Below are 8,213 nucleotides of genomic sequence, written 5' to 3'. Positions count from 1 at the left end.
GTTCCCAGGCCTGTGCCAAGTCGAGCGTCCTGCACTTGTTATCGCACCTAACAAATAACATGAAGACACCAGCACATATTTTATGTTGTGCAGCATGTATAGTTATTTATACGATTAAATACAGAAAATATTTCTCCAAGGCTATAAAAAAAAACAATATCCACATCCATGCAAATATGGATTTCAGCAAAATCATAAAATGTGAAAACATGAGAATTGGGTCCTGTTCCACTGAGACAAGGCAAAAATTGCCCTCTCTGGCACATTAAACAAAAAACTGTCAATTAAATGTTTGAAGAGTTAACCCCTGAGCTCCAGACATCTCAAAACATTTTCCCCTTGGGGAGGTTAGGACGTTTTTCTTTAGTTATTTTTTTTGTGGCTTCCTTGTAAACATCTTACACTTTACTTAGAGAAACCTGTACTTTTATTCAAGTTAAGCTACTCAATGATAATCAGTTTAAGGCAAAATGGGTATCATGTGATTACAATTGTAAAAACACCCCCAAAAACTGTCTATTTAAGCACTAACAGCTTTAGAATATACAGTACGATAAATGATGAAGTACAACAAGTGCAGTCATAATGAAATGCAATACTAAAGTTTGGGTTTGTTTTTGAAAGAAAAATCTAATTTTACGCATTAAAATAACATGAAATACAGTGCAGACGTTAATGTTCTAAATCACTGGAAATGGCTGATTTTTTATGGAATAACCCAAGGTTATCTCAGTGCAGATTCTTTTGTAACAAGATGGTGAAGCATTAAAACTGTGAGCAGGTTTTGCTTTCTTTTGTATGTAAAAGGTAAACATGTTTCTCCTTCATCCTTTTTCTTTCATCCCATTTTGCTTTTATTTCCTCTCCTATTTTTCTCCTTTCCTTTTTTCTACTCTCCTTTCTTTCTCCTCTCTATTTTTTCTTCCCTCCATTTTAGCTATTACCAGTAACGCAAAGATAATCCAGGAAACAGCTGGACAGAAGGCGGCATCCCTACACAGGCCATGCCTTTTTTACTTTCAGACCACTTCTGTGAATCCTCCATGTGTTTGGAAAGGCTTGCTTTGCCCCTGAGCGAGCATCAGAACTGATTTCACAAATTGGGACATTTTCTGGGACAACAGCTAGCACCCACTAGTGGGTGTATAAAATCAAGCGCAAAGGCAGCCATCTCCTTAGACAAACATTGGCAGTAGAATGGGTCGTACTGAAGAGCTCAGTGTCTTTAAACATGATATTGTCATGGGATGCCGTAAGTGAAAGCGTCTAGAAGTAACAACAGCTTAGCCAAAAAGCGGTTGACCACGCACACTCACAGAGGAGGGCTGCCGAGTGCTGAAGAGCCTAGCGCGTAAAACTCTCCTGTCCTCTGTAGCATCCCTCACAGTTCCAAACTGCCTCTGGAAACAACATCAGCACAAGCACTGTGTGTTAGGAGCTTCATGAAATGGGTTTCCATGGCCGAGCAGCTGCACACAAGCCGAAGATCGCTATTTGCAATGCCAAACATGGGCTAGAGTGGTATACAGCACATCGCCATTGAACTCTGGAGCTGCGGAAACGTGTTCTCTGGAGTGATGAATAACGCTTCACCATCTGGAAGTCTGATGGGCAAATTGTGGTTTGGGAGATCGCTACCTACAGGAATGTATAGTGCCTGCTGCAAACTTTGGTGGAGGAGGGTTAATGGTCTGGGGCTGTTTTTCAGGGGTTGGGCCCCTTAGTTCCAGTAAAGGCTAACGTTACAGCATACCAATATATTTTGGACAATGTTATTCTTCCAACTTTGTGGGAAGCGTTTGGGGAAGGCCATTTTCTATCCCAGCGTGACTGTGCCCCAGTACCCAAAGTGTGGTCCATAAAGACATGGTTGGGTGAGTTTGGTGTGGACCAACCTCAACCCAATCAACCACCGTTGGGAAGAACTGTAATGGAGACTGCGAGCCAGGCCTTCTCGTCCAACATCGTCCAAAATCTTGTGGAAAGCTTTCTCAGAAGAGTGGAAGCTGCAAAGGGGGGACCAACTATATATTAATGTCTATGTATTTAGAATGCAGTGCCATAAATGTTCCTATTGGTGTAACAGTCAGGTGTCCCAATACTTTTGTCCATACAGTGTAGTTCATCCCTCTTCTATTGACTGCGTGTAGTTGTAAGGGTACGATCGCTACACGACAAACAGTCCAGGTATTTGGGCATAGATGCCGTACCAGATGCGGAGCGACTTTTCACCCACATAGCACACTGGATTTAAGTTGATTGGCCCAGTACTCCTGACAGAATTGCTTCATTCATTAAATTAATAATGGCAGAAAATAGCTTATCATACAAACTCTGCTTGCCTTTCTGTTAGCGAATTAAGGTTGCGTTCCTGTATTGTTAAGAAAAATTGATATAGCCGTATAGATTGAGTCTATATTTGAAGTTGACGCATTTTATTGGGCCAACATAGAAAACAATGTAAAGTTACATAACCTTCAGGACTTCAGAGGTCTCTTGTTCAGATGTAATAAGGTTTCTGAAGTCCCAAAACCTTATGTAACGTTTTATCTTTTTCTAGGTTAGCCAAATAAAGGGGTATTATTTAGAACTAAAAACTCCAGTTTCTATATTGGCCACTAGATGGCAACCGCCCATCAATATACAAGGATCCGCTCATTTACTGTACTGTCGCAGATCAAGGACTAACGTACTTTCCATTATCATCCACAAAGACACCATTGTTTATTTGCAAATCAACATGGACTTTGTTCTTTGTACTGTGATAAGATGTTATCGTACATGTTTTAAACTACATTTTGTCTTGATGTTTCATCATCATCTTTGCTCTTTCATTTCCTTTGCTATATTTTATTATGCTAGTTGTTAAAGGTGTGCAAACCATTAGTCAAATATTTCCTATGATGCAATCTGTGTACGAGCCGTGGCTCTTATTCTTTTCGTGGTGGTCTTGTAACCACTTTATTCTTCAAATGCTGAGCAGTCGGTGCTATATTATTATTATTATTATTATTATTATTATTATTTGTAAAACAAACTCTACAATCCTACTATGATTCCATATTTTTTTTCTGCCTATAGAATAAGGTATCCTAAAAATATAGAATGTATGCAATGACGAGTTGGTCCTAGCACTTTAAGGCCAGGGTGGGCCTGATGATGTAAGTGCGTGTGATGGCTGGGTATGAGTGGTTGCACGGTATATTTTGGTGCGTACATAGAGGGTGGCTGGGCATACCTCTATGGGCAAAATTTAAGCTGTCTATAATTATAGCAAAACTACAGAATCTGCCCAGACCTGTCATAAGGACAATTGTGTCCTGGTCCCTGGCACTCAAAGGGTTATATATACACTCACTGGCCACTTTATTAGGTACACCTGTTCAATTGCTTGTTAACACAAACAGCTAATCAGCCAATCACATGGCAGCAACTCAATGGATTAACCCCTTCAATCCCAGGGGTTTTTGGTACCTAGCGAATATTTTTAAAAAACACCTAATTTTTTTGAAAGTTTTCCCTCTGAATCCTCATAAAATTAGGTAAAGTGATGGAAAATCCCGTCCAAGTTTATCAATTCACGTGTCCTGATTTCAGAAATACCTAATTTATATAGATTTTCCATACTTTCCCAGCACTTATAGAGAACATACTATAAGGTGTACATTTTTTGTAGAATTTTAATGCTTAAGGCTTAACGGGTTTGGGGGTTGTGTACGGGGGCTGGAGGGTTATACTGGGTAGATGTTGTTCTAGGGCAATGGGATGTAAGGTTTTTTAATTTATATATTATATATATTTTTGTAAATATATATATATATATTAAATTATTTTATTTTTTGTATTTTTTTTGTATTTTTTATATATATTTTTTTAAAAAAATGTTTAGAGGTCCTCTTAGGGACCTCTTGAACATGTTATTTATGCCAGTGATGTCACAATTACATCACTTAGCTCACTTTAATTTTTTTTATTATTATTATTTATATTATTATTTTAATGAATTTTTTATTACTATTTTTTTAAAATGACTAACCGTTGAACGCGATCAGGCATTTTAAACTTTTTTTTACGCTTTCATGCCGGAAGCTGTTACATGAGATCGGACAGGGGGGAGTCCAGGCTGTGAAGAAGGGCTGGAGGTACCGGTACGTCCTTAGGGGACTGAAGGGGTTAAGGCATGCAGAAGTGGTCAAGACAACTTGCTGAAGTTCAAACCGAGCATAAGATTGGGGAAGGAAGGGGATTTAAGTGACTTTGAACGTGGCATGGTTGTTGGAGCCAGACGGGCTGGTCTGAGTTTTTCAGAAACTGAAACTGGGGTTTTCACGCACAACCATCTCTAGGGCTTACAGAGAATGATTCGAAAAAGAGAAAATATCCAGTGAGCGGTACCTCACCGAAAATGCCTTGTTGATGTCAGAGGTCAGAGGAGAATGGGCAGAATGGTTCGAGATGACAGAAAGGCAACAGTAACTCAAATAACCACTCGTTACAACCAAGGTATGCAGAATGCCATCTCTGAACGCACAACACGTCGAACCTTGAAGCAGATGGACTACAGCAGCAGAAGACCACACCGGGGGCCACCGGCTATGATTTGCACAGGCTCACCAAAATTGGACAATGGAAGACTGAAAGAACGTTGCCTGGTCTGATGAGTCTCGATTACAGCAGCGACATTCAGATGGCAGGGTCAGACTTTGGCGTAAACAACATGAAAGCAAGGATCCATCCTGCCGTATGAACGGTTCAGGCTGGTGGTGTAATGGCATGGGGGACATTTTCTTGGCTCACTTTGGGCCCCTTAGTACTAACTGAGCGACAGCCTACCTGAGTATTGTTGCTGACCATGTCCATCCCTTCATGACCACAGTGTACCCATCTTATGATGGCTACTTCCAGCAGGATAATGCACCATGTCACAAAGCTCACATCACTTTGGGATGTGGTGGAACGGGAGATTCGATCATGGATGTGCAGCAGTGGTGGGATTCAATTTTTTTAGTAACCACTTCCGAGATTTCGTACTAAAAAATAAAAACCTCACGCACACTCAGGCAGTCTCTCTCTCACACACACACACACACTCAGGCAGTTTCTCACACACACACTCAGACAGTCTCTCACACACACAGACTCAGGCAGTCTCTCTCACACACACAGACTCAGGCAGTCTCACACACACTCAGGCAGTCTCTCTCTCTCACACACAGACTCAGGCAGTCTCTCTCTAACACACACACACAGAGACTCTCACACACACAGAGACTCAGGCAGTCTCACACGCACAGAGACTCAGGCAGTCTCTCTCACATACACACAAACTCAGGCAGTCTTGCACACGCACACAGACTCAGGCAGTCTCTCACACACGCACACACACTCAGGCAGTCTCTAACACACACACACAGACTCAGGCAGTCTCTCTCACACACGCACACAGAGACTCAGGCAGTCTCTCTCGCACACAGAGAGACTCAGGCAGTCTCTCACACACACAGAGACTCAGACAGTCACACATAAATAAGTAAAATCTACTGTAAAAAATGCACTTTGTACAATTTCAAGCTGTAGCAATTTCAAGCTATATATATATATATATCCCGGGTGCCGCAAGACACCCGGGAGTCTGCTTTGGTAAGTCGGGGGGGAACAGAGTGGCAGCATATCTCAGGGGGGGAGGAGGAGGACAGTGGCAGCATATCTCGGGGGGGACAGTGGCAGCATATCTCGGGGGGGAGGACAGTGGCAGCATATCTCGGGGGGGACAGTGGCAGCATATCTCGGGGGGGAGGACAGTGGCAGCATATCTCGGGGGGGGAGACAGAGTGGCAGCATGTATTTTTGGTGCTTTTTTAAAGAAAAAAACTTTTTCTTTAAAAAAGCACCAAACTTTTAGGGTGCGGCCTATATACGAGGGCGGCCTATATCCGAGCCAATACGGTATATATATATATAATCATAAGCAGTTAATCAAAGTGTTCAACAGAAGTCTGGAAAAAGTATGCACTGGTGCTAGTTAATAATGTTTTATCAATTGCATTTGTCACATTAGAAAAAAATCTCAAGCAATCATCTAAAAAGCACCAGTGCATACTTTTAATTACCATTTATTAATCCCATTAATTAACTCTGTCCCCAGTTTCCCATAGGCATCTTTGTCACTAAGCATGGGACTATGGGAAGCTATTTAGTAGCCTATAAGAAATTGGGGACAGAGTTTGCCTTTGCCCCAGTCTCCCATAGCCATCTTTGTCCCATGCTCCCACTGCCGAGCATGCCCCCAGTTACTTCAACTTACCTGACCGAAGACCCCGATGTGGGCGGTGACAGCCCTGTTCAGTGAAGAGGGTAGGTGGAGCCACGGCAGCAGGGTGGTTGTCTGCATCGCACATACGTCCGCTGCTGTCGGAAAGGAGGATCCAAGTCCCTTGCAGCGCCGCGGGGGATCTGGATCCTAAACCCAATTATAGGTTGCACAACCACTTTAAGTGTGGGGGGGTGCGGCCTATAATAGGGTAATTAAGAAACGGTTCGCGCGAACTGATCATTTTTTAAGAAACTCTTAAAATCTGCAGCAACTGCATGATGCCGTCATGTCCATATGGACCAAAATCTCTGAGGAATTTTTTCAGCGCCTTGTAGAAAGTATACCACAAAGAATGAAGGCAGTTCTGAAGGCAAAAATGGGTTCAACTCGGTACTAGCAAGGTGTACCTAATAAAGTGGTCAGTGAGTATATATACAGTATATTTTTATATATGTTTAGCTGTTGAAAAATATCCCCATTTGTAGAAATCTGCTTTTCTCAGTAATAAAATGTTAGACAAACAAGAAAAGATCAATTTTTTCTACTACCGGATCTGCAAGAAGTGACTGTTTTTGTAAATCCGTCGCCTACGCCTACGCCTACGACAGCTACTAGCTAGCATGACTTGCACTTTTGGAGAACAGCTAGTGTACACTAGAGAGCACGTTCTGCCACTCCTTGTTTTGGTATATTGATGTATAAAGGTTACAAGTGGGGGTGGCAATTACCAGCTTCTGTCTGCTTTAAGGGGGTCCTGTATCTAGACCACCGATTCATTATTTGAGTTAAGTATATAGAGATATACCTTGTATCTTGTAACCATTGGTTTAAAGTTAAACAAAAAGTGATATAGTGCGCTTGAAAAAGATAAATATATAATTTACCCGATTATATATTGTAGTATGGTCTCACGTATCCAACATATAAGGACATCAACCATAAAAAAAAAGAAGAAAAAAGCAAATATAGTTTAATATTGCATAATTCTTGAGATGGGTCACTCCTATACATTCACATTTTAATTGGACTGCAGAGACACTCTTAGGAGCTTGAAATAATAGATCCCAGCAGGTCAAGGGTTAAATAGGTCCCAGCCTACGGATCTCTCCAGCAGGTAGAGGGTTAAAAGAGATACTCCAAACAGCAGGGGGAAAAGTGTGTTTAAAGTTATATTACCAGGGGTAACGAGAATAGAATTGCAAACAGTTTATTTGATGTTGCTAGTGGGGTTATCAATGGGTTAATATTCAGGAAGACGCAAATGGGGAAGTTTTAGGTCAGTATATAAGATTTTTATCAGGAAAGAACAAAATACACATCACTTTGATACTTGGATACTGCACTACAACGCTTTGTGTTACATTACTTGAGGTTCTGCTCGATTTACATTTTAGGATTCTACAATCTCCCCTCTAACCTCTAAGGCTCAGAGTCTAGATTCCTGCCACGCTGCTGTGGATCTCCATCCGTGGTCAGCCAAGTAATCCTTGTCTTCCAAAGTTAGGGAATATCTTTTGAAAGGCTGGCTAGATGTACTGAGAGTTGTTGTCTGCTATAGCTGTACATCAAGAGCATGTCTCACTGTACAGCGCTGTGGAATATGATAGTGCTATATAAATCAATAAATAATACATGTCTCTTTTTTATTCAGGTAGGGAGTGCGGTTCATGCTCTGTCCTGGCTGAGTGTGATAGGAGGCATCCAGTGTGTCAGAAGTGTGTTGTTTCTGTTCATGATGTAGTTGTAACGCGCAGGTTCAGGTAAGGACTTGATACACTGTTTAAGGCGTTTAATTGCACTGGTGTTGCATGAGTTCCCCTTTTACCTTCTGCAGATCAGATTACCAGCGGCGTCCCAGTGGGTGGAGGCATTTTCCATAGCCCCGCAGCCTCCTTTAACT

This window comes from Spea bombifrons, chromosome 1 (genome assembly GCF_027358695.1).
Source record: "Spea bombifrons isolate aSpeBom1 chromosome 1, aSpeBom1.2.pri, whole genome shotgun sequence".
In the NCBI taxonomy this organism is placed as follows: Eukaryota; Metazoa; Chordata; class Amphibia; order Anura; family Pelobatidae; genus Spea; species Spea bombifrons.
This window is presented reverse-complemented; position numbering follows the sequence as displayed.